The 20,534-nt window shown below is 38.8% G+C and overlaps 2 long non-coding RNA genes across 2 annotated transcripts in view; one reads left to right on the forward strand and one right to left on the reverse strand.

Moving 5' to 3' along the window:
- Positions 1 to 3,654: 3,654 nt before the first annotated feature.
- On the reverse strand, positions 3,655 to 9,242 carry 4930405L22Rik (RIKEN cDNA 4930405L22 gene). The gene is made up of 3 exons (NR_110478.1): positions 9,175 to 9,242; positions 4,422 to 4,549; positions 3,655 to 4,039 (listed from the first exon to the last, which is right to left on the reverse strand). It is a non-coding gene; the product is annotated as an RIKEN cDNA 4930405L22 gene (long non-coding RNA).
- A 141-nt stretch (positions 9,243 to 9,383) lies between these two features.
- Positions 9,384 to 20,534, forward strand: part of Gm40298 — a 42,858-nt gene continuing 31,707 nt past the window's right edge. The window contains exons 1-2 of the long non-coding RNA XR_868408.2: positions 9,384 to 9,691; positions 10,538 to 10,585. This is a non-coding gene — a long non-coding RNA (predicted gene, 40298). The remainder of the gene's footprint in view (positions 9,692 to 10,537; positions 10,586 to 20,534) is intronic.

Raw genomic sequence — 20,534 nt, forward strand, 5'->3', positions numbered from 1 at the left:
CTCTAAGCAACACAGGAGAAGAGGAGGTGGGAGGGTCTTTAGAATAATGCTTCTTCTGCCCGTTATTGCTTATGAGCACGGAAGTAGAAAGGGATTTGAGGTCCCTTCTGGTTCAGGACAGGGCAAACGGCAAAAACAGAGCCTCTCCCCACTACCCCCTTTACCATGGTTCAAGGCTGACTGTGGCCTGAACACTATTGCCTGTTATTCTTACTTCCTGTTTCCAATAGGCAGCCAAATAAATGCCCTTTAAACCAAGTAGAATTTAGGATTAAGACATGCTTCGTATATGTCATGCTGGGGGCTTTTTCTATTTGAATTACAAAAGTAATGCTTTCATGTTGGTATGTGAAAGCTGGTTTGTCACTATGAGGACTAGTGATTAATTTGGTTTTCCTCTTGGGAAGTTTCAAATTCTTTCCCATTGATTACCATAGAGCATGTCTCTGCATCTAGAACTTTGTGTACCTTTCCTGTGACCATCAAATCTGACTACTGAGAAGGTTGAGGCACACAAAGGCTAGCAGCCTGTTAAATATTCAGAAACTGAATTTCAGACTGCCAACCTATCTTTTGTAGCAGTAAGGAAAAAGCAGATCCAGGACTAGCTGGGTGCTGGTCCATCTTCTCTCCTCTCTTTCAGCAGTAATTACAGTTGCAGGGCCCATGCCATCCCCATCGTCTGTGTCCATGACCTAAATGGGACTCCACTTGTTTCTCCAGGCATCTTCTTGTCCTAAAGCTTTCCATGGATCCCAATCAGAAGTTCCGAACAGGCAGGTGGCCAATGCACGGAAACACGTTTTTTTACTCATATAAAAGATTGCTAATCATTTGGTGAGAGCTATAGGCAGAGAGGTAGCACCTCCTCTTTTCTTATTGTCATTGGGAGGGGCTGGGCTGCTTAGTACTGCATGGTCTTGGATGGAAGCCAAGAGAGCAGAAGGTAATGCTAGATTAGGAGGAAAGAAGCAACCTTGTGCTACCAGCACCATCTTCTGCAGCTGGCCACACCCAAAGTCAGCCTCACCTTTGGATAGTGTTTTTCCCCACAGGGGAAAGTTTTCTGCTTGTGCTTATTTAGGTTGGCTGTTTAGTCCTAAACTCTATACCATATAACTACATAGGTGAGTAGTTAGTTTCAATTTTCAAGGACAATTTCTCAGTCTAGAAAATGAATTCATGTTTATAGCTCTGCAGCTATGGCTCCATCTTGCTACTTAAAGGGACAGTGACATATCACACTCAACTTCAAATTACCCTTGGATATGTTGTTTCTTTGACTCCCAGCAAATACTTTCTGTTCTTTAGGCTAAATGGGCCTAGTAAAGATATGTTGTATCCCAAGATTTAAGCTATTGATAAAAAACATTCAAGAATTTGGTTAAAAGTTGACATTGTAGAAAGCAGATGATGTCTACTTGAACTTGACATGAATCTGCATTAAACCCATGCACTATCTGGGCATGAAATAATGTGTATATTAAATTATGACCACAGAAATTTCTCTCTATAATTTGACAAGTGGGATTATATATATTTAGTTATGAAAATTTAGTGTTTTAGAACTGTAAAGTTAAGCAAAAGTAATCTATCATCTATCTATCTATCATCTACGAACCTCTCTTTCTACCATCTATTTATTTATCTGCTATCTATTTGTGATATATCTATTTTCCCATTACACATGTATGTATACATATATTCAGTTACAGATTAATTTTTTCAACATTTATTTATTTCACTTTACCTGCATAAATGTAAATGCCTGCATGTATGTATGTGAGCTATGTGCATGCTAAAGCCTACATTTTCCATTTGATAGATGTTAGAAAATTGATTGGTATGTAGAAAAGTGCACGACCCACAGAACTGAGAAAGAATGGAACGATAGGAAGAAGTCATTTCTATCATCACTTCTCTCGGTACGGATGAGAATTGAATCTTTGAACCTGCAGAGGCACCCAGGTGGGAATGCTGAATGGTGCATAGGAAAATACTGCCAGCCACTTAACAACCATGGTTGCCTTGTGCACGGTACATTGTGAGATGTTACTGCATTTGAAAATATTCATGACAAATGAAATGTACATAGACTGTTAGAAAGTTATTATGATTCTCTAGGAAGAACGAGATGGCTTGTAATTCTATTCCCTTGTATACACAGTTTCTTGAATGTAAAATCCCATCCATTTCTTTCCTACACACATAGTACTGTGCGCCTTCCAAATTTGGGTTTGAGAACTTTGCTTACCTTGGTTCCTCTCTTAGATTGCTCTGTCCACGATTCCAGAACTGAGCCATGTGTTTGCTGTAAGATCAGTAACATATGCTCAAGTCTCATTCCACCTCTCTACCACTGGAGTTGTAGGACACTGAATTTGAGGATTTGGGGTGCTATAAATGCCCCGCAATGCACGTTTTCTGGATGAATAAATAACCGTAGTGATCTTCATTTGAGGGCAGCTTGCAACTACAATCATTATGGTCATCCATCTTAAAAACATGTAATATAGGCCAGGCAATTGACATATGCTATAAACTTTTATAATTTAATCTAATCCTACCAAATGCACGGTATATCCCCCTCCCCACTTTGTAGAGGACTTTGTGCAAGCTCAGAAAGGTGAAGAAGGATATCCAAGATGCCACTGGTAAGGGTAGCACAGGGATTAAAACCCTGTGCTCATTCCTTCACATCTGATTTCTAATTTAGCTTGAAGTCATTATTTAAAAAAAAAAAAAAAAAACCTACACTGCTTCCGTTTAATCATTCTCTGAGCGTTCTCTTGGGCACTCTGCTTCCTGCTTGATTCATGCTACCTGCTTCCGTCTGCAAAATCAAATAAGCCACTTTGTGCAGCTCCTTCCTCAGGAAATCTGGAAAACTGGACTGTTCTTTCTAGGAATACTAACCATTCGTCTCCATGTATTGGCCTGGCTTATGTTTAACCCCTTGCACTTCGTGTGGCCTTGGGCTGGTGATCTTAGCATGGTCAGTCTAAAAATAAGTCTTTCTTCCTCTCAAACCAAAGCAGGAAGCAAATCAAAATATCGCAAGGGCTGGTTAGCAGAGAGCTTATTTCAGGAAGTTGTTTCAGCTTATCTTAATTTCAATTTGTTGTTTTTCCAGGGCCGATCTGGCCCACACCTGTTACACGCTGTGGTGCACTTTACCCCAGTGATTACTAGTGATTACTAACCGCTGCAGTGAGCCTTTGTCCTGTTGTAGATTGTTACTAGTCAGAAGAGAGGCTAGAAACAAAGTATCAGTGTTATAAACACATCTGACATACACATGAATGTGTACAAGCACACCCGCTTCTCTGCCTTTTCCCTTGCTTTCTCTTTAACTAGGTTGTTATTCTGAGAGTATGTCCTGTTGTCTAATATTGACTGTAAAATATCTTTTAAAGGAGTTCAGATGTGAGTGGAAGTTCAATTAGTGTCTGCCCCTGGCAGGATAAAGATTGTCTCAGAAAGAACAAAGTTTACAGGTCCATGAAATTCTAGAGCTCTGAATTGGTGTCTTCCACGCCCTTCCTTTAACCCTGAAACGAGTTCTGGAATAGAGGAGACTAGTGGCTTGTTTGTTTGTTTGTTTGTTTGTTTGTTTGTTTGTTTTCTTCTTCCGGCACCTGTATAAGGTATTGTCTTTATCTTTTATTGGGATTAGAAGATGGCAGAAGGCAATTTGTATCACAAGCTACTTAGTTGCTGTTTAGTCTTTCTTGAGTCTTAAAAATCTTCTAAAATGCTTCCTTTTAATTATTCCTTTAACGCTGGCTGTCTTGAGGCTTGTCTTCTGCTTGGTTGCAGTGAGATCTCAGTCTGTCACATGCCTGCTGTACAAGTATGGGGACCTGGGTTTAACTCCTCAGCACCCATATAAAAAGCTTGGCACCGAGGCACGCTTGAAATTTCAATTCTGGGGGGGCAAAAAGGAGAGAGGAGGAACTGGGGGTGCTCTCTGGTCAGCAAGTGTCCCCTAACTGGTGAGCTCCAGGTCCCTGTGAGAGATGCTGTCTCACACAACAAACTGAAACAAAACAAAAAATAAAACAAGACAGTTCAACACAAAAGTCCCAACCCAAAGCAAACCAAAACCAACCAACCAACCAACCAAAAGCCAAGATAGGTATCTCCTGAGGAATGATGCCTGAAGTTGACCTCTATTGGTTACACACACACACACACACACACACACACACACACACACACACACACACAAGAGCCATAACAACTACTACTCAAAGCTAGAAGCATTGCTTTTTTTTCATGTATTGCTAGACTCTCCTGGAACATGGAAACAGATTCTGAAAATTAGTTTAAAAAATGACAACAGATTAAACATTGATATTTATTTTCTTTTTCAGATCACTGTTTTAAGTATTTACATTCAAACTCATTTTCACTCTCACCTTCCATTGTACCGAGGAAACTATGAGAAGAGGAATTCCCCAGCTCCTCTGGAGTCACATGGATTTCACTCAGCAATGGTTGGGTCTGTGTAGCCTGACCTTCCCCTCTTCATAACCTCCTCTGAGAGCTGTTTAGGGATGAATAACAAAGAGCAGTCTCAACTGCAAGGGTTGTAATTAAGATGCTGCAAGAGAGAAGGAGGTTTGCAGCCCCATGGAGGGAGTAACAGTGTCAACTGGCCAGACCTCCCAGAGCTCCCGAGGACTGGACCACCAACCAAAGAGTACACGTGGAGGGACCCATGGCTCCAGCCTCATATGTGGCAGAGGATGGCCTTGTTGGACATCAGTGGGAGGAGCAACCCTTGGGCCTGAGGGTATTCGATGCTCCAGTGTAGGGGAATGCCAGGGCAGGAAGATGGGAGTGGGAGGGTGGATGGGGAGCACCCTCATAGAGGTAGGGGGAAGGGGGATGGGATAGGTTGCTTCTGAAACATTTGAAATGTAAATAAAATATCCAATAAAAAAGAAAACAATACCAAAGATGCTCCAAGAGCTGCTGGTCTGCTAATGGCTATCTTCATGAGATCGTAAGCATGAGTCCATACAATCTGGGTTCCTACAAACACTATGTTATAGACAATGAAGCTGAGGCATAGAAGCCTATGGTGGAAAATGGTGGCATCAGAATGCCAGTTCATCTTCCTCTAACTTGAAGTCCTGTGAGCTAGGATGGTGTGCTTAGACAAAAACAGGACATGTAGGGAAACGCCATTTCTAAGCCCTTCAGTGGCTGAATGGCCATATCTATGTCACTGTGCCTTGAAGACTATTGCATCCTTTCCAGAGATGAAGATGCTGCTTAAATGTAATTTATCGATGAATGTCGGAGGCTTGTTCCTTTTCCTGATCTTTCAAGTGTCTCTGTGGGTTCAGGAAGGTCACTATCCTTCTTCGATCCTCTTGCTAGCTTTCCACCCTGGGCGGCCCCTCAGAAAGATTTGGATTCCTGACTCCAAGTAGCTCTAGGAAATGCTCTGCAAGTTGCTGATCACCCAGAGCAATAGGAAGAAAATCAAAGCTGCCAGGCGTGGTGCTCATTAGGTAGGTACTCAGCTTTAGCCAGCCACAAAGATATTAAGAGAAGATATGTATAGCTGACCTTTCAAGATTAATAATTCCTGCGAGAAAGAACCTGTAGCATCCCATACAATTAAAACATGCCTGGAATATGAAAGGAAGTGATTATTTTACTGTTTGTAGTACAGATTGTCACATTTATTAAAATTTTAATAAAATGCATATGCACATTTACCGTGCTTTAGTAACAAATAATATAAAAATTGTTTCAGTTTGCTTCTTTAAAATGAGATGTGTGACATTTTCTATGCTTTCTAATTATTTTGATATATTCCTCAAAATGTGTGCATTAATCCTGTAAAATTCTTTAACAACCAATTAATAAGACATTGCAGATTGAATCTTAAAGTGTGTTAAAGTCAAATGCTAAAGCACTTGTGATTTTAAATATTAGGAAACAGAAGTTGAAAAATACAAGAACCTGGGGTGTTTCTTATGTTCCTAAAGTTTTCATTGACACAGAATTGCTGTTTCTATTTTTGTGGTCTAATATAATATTTCACGTACATATATAGTGTGATGATCTGACCAGAATGACTGGCACACAAATCACCTCAATCACACATCATTTTTATGTTGGCAACCTTCTGAATGCTCTTTCCTAGCTATTTTGAAATATACAATTGTTATCAATAAGCTGCCTTTCCTTAACCTTCATTTTCTTTTATTCTTCCTTCAGACACTGCATCAACTGGGGAAACAATCCCATGCGTTCATATCACATGCCTGGTGAAGGTCTTCCTGGCTTATGTTAATGTCTTGAAAAGATAATAACCAGGAGGGTCCATGTCATCTTCAAATAAATATGGTCTTAGTAAGGCATCTTTGGTTGAAAATCCCCAGATTGTATGTAATTTTACTCTGGTGTGACACACTGTATTCTATAAAACACTCACCAGTATTCTACATGGGAACGGTTTGGGTTTTCTAGGTTGGAGGAAAGGGAAAAGCCTGAGGGCCCAGGATAAGTTATTACTCTGGGTTCATACATCTGGTATGAGGTCTGCCTGGTTTGCTGTTTTTAATGAAAATAGAAAGGTTGCTATGAATTAAATTGGAAGACAATTGAAAATAAGTTTGTAGACATAAAAATGTTCCTGGAATATAGAATTTTAATCTTTGCTTTTTAATATAGTGAGTTATCATGAAAGGATTTAAAAAGAGATTTATATTGCAGCTAGAGAGTCAGCTCAGTGGTTAGCAGCACTAGCTGCTGTTCCAGAGGACCCTGATTTTATTCCTAGTGTCCATATGGAAGCTCACAACAGTCTGGTACTATAGTTCCAGGGGATCTGATGCACTTTCTACACTCTGCAGGTACCAGACACACATACGATGCCTTCACGTACTTATAGCTAGAGCATTCACATGCACAAAATTAAAAAATAGGAAAGACTTTTATTATCAAGCCAATACCCAAAGCTATTTTATTCTGCATACTTCTTTAGATTTCTTGTTCACATATAATTTAAAAAGCATTCTATTTTATGTTATCTAAAAAAATACAATAAAATTACAATTCCTCTTTATTATCATTAATGAAATCTTTATAAGAGCTTGATTTTGGTCAATTATTTAACTATTCCATTATTTATGTATTTAATTGTAACTAGGATTTAATTCATTTGTTTTGCTTTTAAAGAAATACCCATTCTAAGTTTCTAAAATATTTTGGGTTTTACTCCTTTAATTTTCTTTGTCTTTGTGTGCATTTCTTTTTTTAGCTCAAAATGCACTCTTGATCAGTACAGTGTATAGATCTTCATAGGTTTAGCTAGATGTGCTTGCAGAATGATTTTTAAATGTGTAGTTATTTCTTTAGGATAAAATTTGTTCCTTTGCTTGCTCTTATTTTTTTTTTATCCTCTCACCACAATGAATTATTTAACACTCAATTTCAATATCTTTTCATTAGTATTCCCCAGCAATGACTGTCACTCTGTCCTTTACCTGTTCCATGTTTACAGCTGAGGCTACACTGTAGAACAATCTTGTTCAGTTTCAAATATTTCCTGCCCTACTCTGCACTGTTAGGGGCAGGATCTAAGTGTATCCGTATCCCAGTTCTCTAGGACAGTTTTGCATAAATTTCCTGCTTTCTAAGTAAGAGAATCAATTAATTAAATGAGAGCACTTACAAGGTCTTTGATGAATGCAGGAGGAGGTACAGTTCTCTATTAAAGGAGTTCATGGAAAGGTGAGATGTTGGGACTGGAGGAACATGGGAGAAAGGCATGGAAGCTGCTGTCTGCTTTGCTGGGTACTTCACAGGCCTTGTCTCATGCAAGCCCGGACAACTCTGAAGCTCTGAGGGTGCCACATGCAGACAAAGAGATGAGTGTTCATAGATGTTTGGTAATTATTTAAGATCATTTCATTAATGTCAGAGCTGGATGAGGGACAGAGGAAGAGTTTTACTGCTGTTCAAAAGACAGGGATGGGTGTGGTTTCTGCAAGAACAAATGTGTACATACAGAATAAGAGAGCAATTAGTGCTTACGGGGTACTGAGGACGCCAGCCTGGGTAAGCAGTGTTTGGATGAAGGTGAAACCTTGGTAATCTGTATTTACGGGGTCACATGCTGTAAGTAAGAAACAGCAAGTAATTAAGGCCAGCATTGGAGTAGAAGGGGTTAAGGTCTGTTGAAGGGTGTGCCTGCTTGAATAATGGTTGCAACTGAGATGGCTTGGGAAACTCTGATACCCAAGGCAGGTAATATTCTTACTACAGCTCTGTCACCAGGTGATTATATTGGCCTCATAGGAATTAATTTACATTGCCAAGAGCCTTGGGAATACTCAGGTGAGGGTTTAGTGAAACCACAGAGAGAGCTGAACTAGGAAAATAGCTCAATAGAAAAAATTCTTAACTGCTTGATCGTTGGCATAGAAAATAGAACAATATTTTAAAAGGCAAATAAAATTAATGGAAGATGTTCCTTTAATATTCTTCTTTTTCCTCTATGGAAAATGAATTACAGCTTCTAGGCATGAATAATTTTCTACCCATGCCTTTTGATTTGGGGTCTAGCCCATCACACTCACATCCTAATGTATGCCTACACTCACTACTGGGTGCACCAGGAGGCATAAGGCCAGTCCTGGTGCCTTAGGAAATAGGTTGTGAGGGCAGGTAAACCAACAAATATTTAGCATGTCCTGTGTGCTGTCCACTTATACCAAATACATCACATGAGTAAATAGAAAAAAAATACTGTTTTCCTGGCAGCTGATTCTAGGAAGGGGGAATCTTTAGAGGACATTATTGCTCCTTAGGCAATAGAAAGGGAGTCATGAAGAGTCGTTAAAAAGGGATGACAGAAACTAAATGACCAGGTAGTCATTGAGCCAGAGTAGAGCTTTCTACTCTGAAAGCTCAGAGTATTCACATAGCTTTCTAGAAAAGAAATATAGGTGATCCTTATTTGATAGGCTCTATATAGCTTGATTATATCAATCCAAGTCACATACTATTCAAATTTCCCATACAAGAGAACCTAGAAACAAAGACTTCTGGATTCCACCTTGGAAAGGTGAGATCCATAGCTTAGTAAATTCTTTGAACATGTGAAAGCTATTCAGAAGATGCTAGGGAGGACACAGTAGCTCAGACCTGATATCAGTTCAATACAAATGTTCTTTCAAGCCTGTTTCTTCTCCTTCCAGAATTCCATAGAGATCAGTTCTCTGGGCCACTGTGTAGAGACAATAGTTGGGCACTGTTGCTCGGTTGTGCTGTGATGCGAATGGTTCCATGGAGCCTCCCACTTTGGAACTCTTCAAGGTGTTTTGCATTTATAATATTAATTCGTTCATCAGGAAAGTGTAATGAATGCTCACCATTACTGTCATGCTGCAGGGCAGCTTAGATCCAGAGTGGGGTTTGCAGGACTCAGGCTTGACGTTAATATTAGCTGTGAGGCCATGGACTAATTAGCTACACGTAACTATCTTTCTTTTCAGTAAAGTGGAGGAGATCCAATACTTATCTTGTCATGCATGTCATGGCTGTCCCAGGGGACACAAACAGGAAATAGTGGCAGCAGTTACGATCCACAATCATCACCATCTCTAATTTTCATGACAGTCTTTGAGCTCTAGGTCTAATATATGGGGAAACTGAAGTTCAGGTAAGAAAGGACATGCCCAAATGATGACAATACGGAAAAGGGTGGAGTCACACTCCGATTCTGGAGCCTGTGCTCATTCTCTACTGATAAGTTGATTTTTCATGCATCTCCCAGAAGGAATCTTCGACTGAAAGTCCCGTTCTTCCCAGCCTTTCTTTATGTCCAGCATAAATATTAATGCAGCTCCCATCTGCCATCATGTAAAAACACTTGGTCAAATTTATTTTAGCAAATGGAGAAAATCGCCTTTTGTTTGGTATGGGTGTGATGTGTGTTATACTTGCCTTTGACTACCCAGTTCATTTCTGCAGTGGTTGCCTAGGGAACAAGCGTATAGCATTGGTAATTAAAAAAAAAGGGAGGGATGTAAGTTCAAAGTGGTTAGAATTGTTGGCTGAATTTCAAGTGGTGACCTCTGTATTGACTGGAAAGAAATGTAATTTCACTTTCTCTGTAGAAATAGAATTAAAGGTGGGGAAAATTAGAGAAGTTGAAAAGAATTGGTAGAAAATGAAAACCTTGTTGTAGATTTTTCTGCCTGCAGTTCAAAACTAGGTAACCAGTATGTTTATTTTTGAGTGCATAATTCTTACTGATTCTAGATGGGTTTTTATATATTTATAAGTGGGAAAAATTCTGTGTGTTACATTATAGAAAATATATAGCCACTAATGATTTTCGGCTCTAATCTGAAATGGAGCTATATAAAGCTATTATCTGAACACTTATCTTTCCTTTAAAAAAAATCTTTGGCCTACTTTGATGATTCTAAACTCTCACAGTGTACAGATTATTGGGGAAAATAAAAATTTAAAAAACACTCCAGTCTCTTTTTGTTTTCCTTAGGGGCAATAATTTCTGAGGACAAGCCAAGGCAGAGCTATCCATCCTGAGGTAAGATGGGATTTAGGGAGCTAAAGGAGTGAACTCAAGCACTGCTTGTCTGCTTGTGTAAGAAATCTGATGCTTCTGTATCAAGTATACCACAGGTGCTATTTGAAATTTTTGGGATTAGGTAGAATCAAAGGTCATGAACCTGGATTGCCATTGAATGAGAACTAAGTTGAGTGGTGTTTGCATTGTACTTTAATGACCGAATGCAATTTAAAATTTGAGTTAGTTTGTCTATGTTAATTTTATCTGCATTTTCCCATCACTTATTTTAAGTAAGTTTGGCTGAGGTCTCTACCTGAAGTTGTGGTGGGAAGATCAGATTGGAGCAGCTACTGTGGAAATCAGTGCAGAAGTTCCTCAAAAAGTTAAAAAGAGTTCTACTGCATGGTCTACCTACACCACTCTTGGACATGCATCCTGCGGTGAAGATACTTGCTCCTCTGTGTTCACTGCTACACTATTCACAATAGCTAGGAAATCAATACAACTTGAAGAATATACATAATGAAAATATGTTGTATATATACAATGAAATATTATTACAATATATTGTATAGTGTAATTGGAATACTACAGTAATGTGTTAGGCAAAATAAAATCATGAAATTTGCAAGTAAATGGTTGGAGCTGGAAACAGTTATTCTGAGAGAAGTAACCCAGAAAGACAAATGTCATATTCTTTTTTCATTTATGGATGCTATCTTTGAATCTTCAGATATTTATGTTTCATTTGGGATACCTCTAGAGGTCAGAAAATTAGGAAGGAGTCATGGCAGGTAGATACTTTCAAGGATGGAAAATAGAATGCAGTGGTATAAAAAGATTAAAGGGGAAGTCACATATCTTCCTGACATTCACCATAAGTGTTATTCTATGATGGACGGTGAGTTTGTATTATGCAGAAAAGAATTTAGACAGGAAAGAGAAAGTAATTTTCAGAGAAACTTCGTTGGAAGGAAAAAACACCTTCAGCCTGAAGAAGAGAGTGACAAGTGTCACAATGGACAGACTGAGAAAATGCAGATACTGCCCTGCTTAGATTTCAAACTTGATTGGACTAAGAAACAACTGGAGAATTAGTGAGGCACATCTCGTGTGTGTGTGTGTGTGTGTGTGTGTATCCAAGAGCTAACTGAGAAAGAAAGACCCACCCTGAATGTCGGCAGTTCAAGACCCCATTAGAGTTCTGGATTGAATAAAGGGAGGGAAGGAGAAAGCCAGCTGAGCTCTAGCCACTGCTTTCTGTCTTTGCTAGTGAGCATAATGAATTATGTGGCTCTTGCTGCCACGTGTTTCCTGCCACGACAGGCTGTATTCCTCTGAACTGTGATGGGAAATAAAGTCTTCCTCATATTGCTCTTGTAGGTATTTGGTCACAGCAATAAGGGATGTAATCAATACTCAGAGGGAGAAAAATGTTTGCAAGCACAAGCAATTGGAAGACAAGGGTGAGCTTTTCAGAAGGGATTCTAGAAGCAGAAAAGTCCTAGTAATACAATGCATGGATTGGTATAGATGTGATAGAGCATGTGAGTGTGCTGTTTTCAAGGAAAATGGAGACAGGTACAGGGTGCAAAAGAAAATGACTACTGTGCTTAGGAGGGAGTCCATGGGCTGATGTCTGATGGGAGGAAGAACAGGCGATCAGGGTGGTTCATGTATGCATTATAAGGAGCATATTAAGTAGTGAGGTAAAAACTTCATGGTACATATATGTTGTCATGATGTTGTTTATAGAAATTTCTAGTTATAGCTGACATTGCCAGCTAGTTAGTGAAATACTTTAGATAAGTTTTAGATAAGTTTACTTGCCAGCTGTTCCCTGAATCAGTGCCCAGATCTGACAGTTTCCCCTAATTTGCAACAACTTTTCTCCTTCTTTTACTGGTAGGAATGATGGAGCTTTTTAATGCATTAACATAAAAAGAAGGTCTTTGGAGTAATGGAGTTGTATATAAATGTAGACAAGTGACACACACTTAGAAATTCTTCACTTTCCAAGTGTAGAAAGGTAAATTTAATGGCAAATTTAAACAAATAAATCATTCTACATTTGCTGAACTCTGAATACACAGTCCTTTCAGAACAAATAGAAAGGAACTAAAACTGTTTACCTGGTCATGGAAATGTGTTGCATTTGAAAAGCATGATCAAGGACAATCAAATATTCATAGAGCCTGCTTTTCAACTGAACCGACTTAAAGATATTTCTCCCTGCAACAGCCTATATTTAATTATGGTAAAAGAGAAAAGCCAACTTCTTTGTCCCCCACAACAGGTGTGAAGGCTACTGCTGTGTGGGAGGACAACACACTCCCAACCTTGTTCTGAGAGTATTGTTGATATACCCGCAATCTCCTTGAAGCATTCAGTTATTAGATTTAAAAGAGCAGGCATGCTTAGTTCTCAGGTAAATGGCTTATAATGGAGTTATAGTTATACATGGCACCATCTAAGGAGCATGGCATAGAGGCATAAAATATGTCTTTGAATCATAAAATATGTCTTTGAATCAGTGGTCAAGGAGAGAAAAACTTCAAGTAGTAGCTTCAATATTTGTATTTATGTCTGTTTCTGAGGGACCCTGGAAATCTATAAAGTGTATCTATTTGTCTATTTATGTATTTCTGGAATTTGATGACTTTTTAAAATACTTATTTCTACCTGTTTAGAATCCATGTAGTTTGGGAGCTAATTGAATATTTTCAGTCCCAATTTTCTTGAATAAATTAAGTGTGGTAGTGACTTTAACAAGCCTTTATTATGTGCTGAAAGCCCACCATATGAATTAAAGCATCCAAACATGCTTTATATGTAACAGGAACACCAGAGATGGATTGGAAGCACTAACTGCAGATTGTCACTAGTACAGGTGTGTGTGTTTGTGTGTTCCATGAGCAGTGGTAAAGGGGCCTCTGTAACTTCCCGTTTATAGCTGTGCTTAGCAGCTGTTTTGTGTTTAGGTCCTTAAATCCAAAAGTGACTTCAAGGAGACAGGAAAGCCAACACTTGACCATTGAAAGATCATGTTCAAAGTATAAGGCAAAGATTGAGAGCAGTTGGTATCCAAGGGAATACACAAGTGAAGAAGGGAGGGATGTGCTGTTTAGCATGTGTGGTGAAGGCTGAGGTGATTAATTTGTAGTGTTATCAGCACACGGTGTACACATATATTCAGTCACCACAAGTACTCACTGAACAGACTCAACTTATATTTGACAAGCATTTGAAGAAGAAAGCATGAAGCCTGGAATTCAAATAATGGTAGGGAAATGCAAAAATTGCAAAAGAAAAAAGAAAAATTGGAGGTTGCTTGCCCATACTATGAGGCTAGATCTTTGTGGTTTAGAATTTGTCTCTTACTTTAACTATGAAGGAAAAGTCCTAAGAAGTCTTTTTCCCTTTTAATTTAATGTTATTTTTAATTTATTGTTTTACATTCCATATTCTATTCCCCGTCCCCCATCCACTCTCTGTCTGTTCCACATCCCACACCTCCTCCCCACCCCACCCTGTCTCTATGTGGATGCTTCCACCCCCACCCCACCTGACCTCTAAACTCCTTGGGGCCTCCAGTCTCTTGAGGGTTAAGTGCATCATCTCTGAATGAACCAGACCCGGAAGTCCTTTACTGTATATGTGTTGGGGGCCTCATATCAGCTGGTGTATGCTGTCATTTTGGTGGTCCAGTGTTTGAGAGATCTCAGGGGTCTAGATTAATTGAGACTGCTGGTTCTCCTACAGGGTTGCCCTCCTCCTCAGTTTCTTCCAGCTTTTCCCTAATTCAACAACAGGGGTCAGATGCTTCTGTCCATGGGTTGGGTGCAAATTTCTGCATCTGACTCTTTCAGCTACTCATTGGGTCTTTCAGAGAGTAATCATGATAGATCCCCTTTTGCGAGCTCTCCATAGCCTCAATAATATTGTTAGACCTTGGGACCTCCCCTTGTGCTGGATCCCACTTTGGGCCTGTCACTGGATCTTCTTTTCCTCAGGCTCCTCTCCATTTCTATGCCTGTAATTCTTTCAGACAGGAACAATTATTGGTCAGAGATGTGACTGTGGGATGGCAACCCCCTCCCTCACTACCTGCTGGAGATGGGCTCTATAAGTTCCTCTCCTTACTTTTGGGGAGAGGTCTCTTCCTTTGAGTCCTGGGAGTCTCTTACCTCCCAGGTCTCTGGTGCATTCTGGAGGGCCCCCTAACCTCCCATTTCCTGAGGTTGCCTGTTTCCATTCTTTCTGTTTTCCCTCAGGGCTTCAGTCCTTCTTCCTTACCTAATACCAGATCAGGGTTCCCTCTTCCCCCTACTCCCCCCCTCCACTTTCCCTCCCTCCCCACTTGTGATTGCTTTCCTCTCTCTCCCAAGTGGGACTGAGGCATCCTCACTTGGACACTTCAGCTTGTCCAGCGTTTTGAGTTCTGTGGACTGTATCTTGGGTATTCTGTCTGTACTTTTTTTTTTTTTTTTTTTTAAGTAGGAGTGAGGTCCTAGGGTGTATATTACAACAGGATCGGCTTGACTGTTAGGTGGTGAAGGGGATATTGGAAAGGCAAGAGTACAGGAGAGGTGATCCTGGGAAGATCACCAGAGATATAGATGATAGAAGCTTAACTATGATGTGGTGAGGGGGGTGGGGATAAGTGAACATGACAAGTATGCATGTGCATGTGCATGTGTGCGTGTGTACATGTTTGTGTGTGTGTGTGTGTGTGTGTGTGTGTGTATGTGGTCAAAGAAAATACCGAGGTCTTTGGATTGTACCATCAATGATCTTCTTATCTTTGACATGGCAAATGCATATTGTCTTTTTTCCTTTGTATTTAACCATCACAAATGTTTTGGGCTTACAAATAAACTGTATGTAATAGATGAAAGACAACTGGAAAAAAATAAGCTTATTGTGATAGTAGGCTGTGTTTTTTACTACAGTTCCCATCCATAGTCTTATACCAAATTTATCTAAATTTTCTTGTCTTTAGAACTGTAAAGTTGTGAGAAACAACCTTTTTATTTTGCACATTAGTATTCTATTGATAAGACGCACAGGTAGTATTTAATAAGGAGATTTACATACTTTTTAAAGTTTTAAATGAAGATAAAATTACAAAAGTCCTAAGTGACAAAAGAAAAAATTATCCTTGTAAAATATTCCAATAAGTAAAACTGACAAAGGGTTAATGCCATTAATTTATAATGATGTCATTCCACATCAATGTGGAAATGGATTTGACAGACACCTGGCTGAGAAAATGTGCAAAGAAAATGAAAAGACAATTCACAGAAGAAAAGATCAATAGTGTGAGAGAAATCTACTGCATGTGAATAAGTCAATCCTTCAACACTCAAGCAAGGAGAAACAGACTTCACAGCCAGAATGCCTGAGTTTTAGGTCTCCCTCTAACACTCATGGGCTGGGTAACTGGGCAAGCAACTTAACCTTCTTTTTTTATTTTAATTTTTATTAGATTTTTTTTCATTTCTATTTCAAATGTTATCCCCTTTCCTAGTTTCCTCTCCAAAAGACCCCTATACCCTCACCCTGCCCTGCTCCCTAACCCACCCACTCCCGCTTCCTGGCCCTGGCATTCCCCTGTACTGGGGCATAGAGCCTTCACAGGACCAAGGGCCACTCCTCCCATTGATGACAAAGCAACTTAGCCCTCTTTACTTTAGTTTCCGTATTAATGAAAGAGTAGTCAGATAATACCTCTTACGATTACATTGCACATTAACCGGAGGATCACCTAGAAAAGTTTGGAGGCTATAATAATCTTGAGAATTTAAGAAGTGGCTATCCATTTCTATTTAGTATCTACACAATTGTCAGCTGTTTATAAAGTAACATTATGTGCTGCCCTTATGTCTTTAATTTATAAGATAATATCATTTAATGACTTTTCTGTTCAGAGTAAGTATGGTGATTTTCTGCAGAAAATATTTTGCCCCTGAGTCTCAAGAAATTGCCCATGCTTGTCTTCTTGCTATCCAGTTAGGATACTTTCATCCTGTTATTGTCTTGGTGATTTCCAGCTTGTGTCTCTCACATAATTCCCTCATCCTGCCATCAAGCCTTGTCTTGTGCCAAGCCTTTGTTTTGCTGTCCATCTTTCATCCTGATGTTCAAAACACACAGTCTGGTTTAACGCCTTAAACATGTGGAGTAAGAGATTCTAGAGATGACAGAGCAGCTAGATAGAGCCAGTATCTGACCACAACTCCTACAGGAGGAAAATGAAGTCTTCTCTCAGGAAACCAGTCATAGTCCAAGCAGACAAATGCCATATAGAGTGTTTTAAATTTTTCTTTTGTCATTAATATTGAAAATTATATTATAGGGTTCTAAATATAATCTCGTGGCTAAGAAATATTTCAGGTGCAAATACAGTGTGCTGCTTGTGTATACACGGGTTAAGGACTGACCACTTGGGATTGAATAGTTTATCAGAGGGCTCATCCCTGGAGAAAACTCTCTCTTTCTCTCAGCAACTGTTAATTGCCTGTAGTTCTATATCTAGAGGTGGGGCTCTATAATATTTTCCCCATCTGTGATAGCATGCCTACTGATATTGTCATGGATATGTTTAGGTGACCATATTGCTTTTATTTCATGGGCAGAGATTTCTGTCATATAGAGAAGACACTATCTAATACAGATGTTCTAGTCTTCTGGCTCTTGCAATCTTTCTGTCCTTTCTTCCATGGTGTTCCTGGAGCCTTAGGTATGTGGTTGTGTTATAGACATATCAACTGGGGCTGGGCATCCAACCATCAATTAGTTGTTCTTTGCATTGCACCAAGTTGTGGTTTTCTGAGATGATCTCTGCTGCAAAAACAATCTTCTTTCATGAGGGCTCGGGGCTACATTTATCTGTGGGTAGAAGAATATGCATTTCCTATGTGGTTAGGAATCATAATAGTATTAGGTTCTCCTCTGCAGATGCATGTACTCACTGACATGCTTAGGGCTTTTGAAACTTCTTATCACATTTACTGTATTCCCACACTCATTTACTCTGTAACTAGGGATATTTGCAGATGACTGTGAAACACGCAGTTAATAAATAATCTTTTGAGATATGATTTGCAAATAATCCACAGATCCTAATGCTTGGTTTGATATCACAGATATCAAGTACTCAGTTCTATGAGTTATAATACTTGTACATACCAATGTAGTTGTCACTCAGAAATACATGAGGCATCTACATTATCCAGAACTCTCTTTTGTGCCTGCTGTCTTAACCATCATTACACACAGGCAGCCGATTTCTTTCTAATTGCTTATTTGGGTACTTAATATATAGATCATGTTGTATAGTTTGGATTTTTGTTTTGAAATACATCTGTCTTATTGCAAATATCAGTAATGCTGAGAAGTATGAAGTTACTACATTAGAAATAATCTTTTTAAAACACATTTGAGGTATTTCTAATTTGGGGGTTACTATGAAAATGACTTTGTGGACAAATGATTTTTATTTCATTTCTTTGTGGTATCACTCTTTGAATAGGTCATTTTTGGTCATTGTGTAGATGCACCTTTTATGGTCATGAACGTATACATGGCACTCTACAATGTTTATACAACTTAATCCTCACACAAGCCATGCATGAAAACTGCAGTTGCCCAACATCTTGCAAACACTTGACATTATCAGTCTCAGTTCAGCCACTTAATAGCAAGCAATGTTGATTTATGCTTTCTGCACAGCTGATGATGCTGAGCTGCTACCTGTGTCCTAGTGGGATCCTGACATATCTTTTGTAAAAGGTTTGCTCAAGGCTTCTCTTTCATTTGTACAAATTGAGTTTGTGATTTTTATCTGTAGAGGTTTTGTGTATATTCTGGATACAAGTTCTTTATTAGATGAATATCTTGTGTGTACTTTCTCCCGGAAAATATTTTTTATCAACAGAAATTTAAATTAGGATGAAGCACAAGATATTTTTACTTTTATACTTATGTATCAAATATTATATTTATTATGTATTTCAAGAAATTTTTTGCCTACCACATGATCACTTCCCTTTTGTAATTGGAACTTTATCATTCTGATTTTGCAATGTGGTTTGTGACTTATCTCAAATTAACTGCATTATTGTCTTGATTAGTTTCAAGTTTAATTGTTTATTTACGCAGATTTTCCTAACAAACTGGTTACAAATAACATTTCTTTTAGATTTCTCAAATGGATAAGTGAAAACAATTTGTTATTGCTTTATATATTGACGGGCTCTCTAATTTGAATGCTTGCTGATTTCCATGTCCCCACAATTTTGAGTTAGAGGTATTACCTGGTAAAAGGGTTAAGTTATTGACTATGGTTTTCTTCTTTGGTAGATGTGAAATTATCTTAGCAGAACTGATATAAGGATAGTTATGTCAATTAAGATTATAAGAGGCTCAATTGTTGTCATCCATCACAAATTTTACATCAGTAAGGATTTAAATTAACTTCAGAAGCATTCAAATGACCTTCTTTGGGCTAGAGAGATGGGACAGTGGGTGAAATAGTTGTGCAAACATGGGAACCCGAGATTGAATCCCCGTTATTCATGTAAAGAAAGCTAGGTGTGGCAGTCCTTGTTTATAACTCTGGCTGTAGAGAACAGAGATGGGTAGATCCCAGAGGCTTTGTTGGCCAACCCATCTAGGAGGTTCCATAGAGACTCTGTCAAAAAATAATGTGGGGGAGACATTCTATCCTCCATAATTAAATATGACTGAGCACACTTACATACACATATGAACAAGTGCATATTACACACATTTGTACGCACACACGCGTGCAGCACACACACACACACACACACACACACACACACACACGTACCTCTTCCCCACATCCTACAGAAGAATGGCTACATTTGTAACCATCTTGCTCAGCTATGGAAGAAATTAAAACAGATAAGGACAAATGACACCAAAAATTTGGAATCCTATTACAACAAATCTCCAAACCATGAGTTATGCTTGCCAGAGAAATAAAAGCAACCTTAGTCTATTTAAGGCAAAGGAATTGAGGTAACTTATGCCGCTAAATAAAGCAAAATTCCTCTGCATCTTTGTCCTTACTGACTCCCATGACCTCCAAAAATAAGAGCTTTTTTGACTTGATGTCAAAAGTCTGAGGAACCCAGAAAAGAGTAAGTCTTAGAACTACTGAATAGTTTAGGGATTTTATTATACATAGGATGGGCTAGAATTCTAAGGAGAGTTAAAATATTCATGTTCACTTTGGAGGGATAATGTCTCAGAACAATGGCTCGATAAGCAGCTCTGATAGTTCTGATAAAGAATACGTTTCCACTTTTCTAATAATATGATTCAAACCATTCTTTATGCTACATAAATCCTTCCCACGTCCATCCAGATAGTTGGCTTCAGAATGCTCCATAAAAGCTGTAAAATGAGCTAGAATCTCCTGTCCTCTGATAATTTTCGTACCAGTAAATATCTTTCCATGACCTCTAGTCCTGTCCTATCATTTAATCTGAGACTCCTAAACAAGTGCACTTCTATTCTCTGTCCTTTCTTACAAATGCTAGTGGTAATTGTTAACTTACTTAAACACATTTCTTACATACATTTTATGGAGCAATTTTCATTTTGTAACTCACCACATCTTAGTTTCTTATTTTCTGTCTGATACAAAGAAAGAGAGAGAGAGGGAGAGAGAGAGAGAGAGAGAGAGAGAGAGAGAGAGAGAGAGAGAGAGAACAAAATAAAAGAAAGAAGTTAATTCAATACAAAGGCAAATAATTGCCACAAGGAAAGAATTGTCATAACTTTCCCCAAGGAACCCTATTTTTGTTGATTTTAAAAAATTGTTCAGCATATTTTTCTTATGGGATTGAGGTTTTACTTTTCAGTGTTTCTATGCAACCAAAATATATATTTGATGTACTGCACAGAGTTCTGGTAATATCTGACAACAGTCTTG

The sequence above is a fragment of the Mus musculus genome, chromosome 5, assembly GCF_000001635.26.
Source record: "Mus musculus strain C57BL/6J chromosome 5, GRCm38.p6 C57BL/6J".
Classification (NCBI taxonomy): domain Eukaryota; kingdom Metazoa; phylum Chordata; class Mammalia; order Rodentia; family Muridae; genus Mus; species Mus musculus.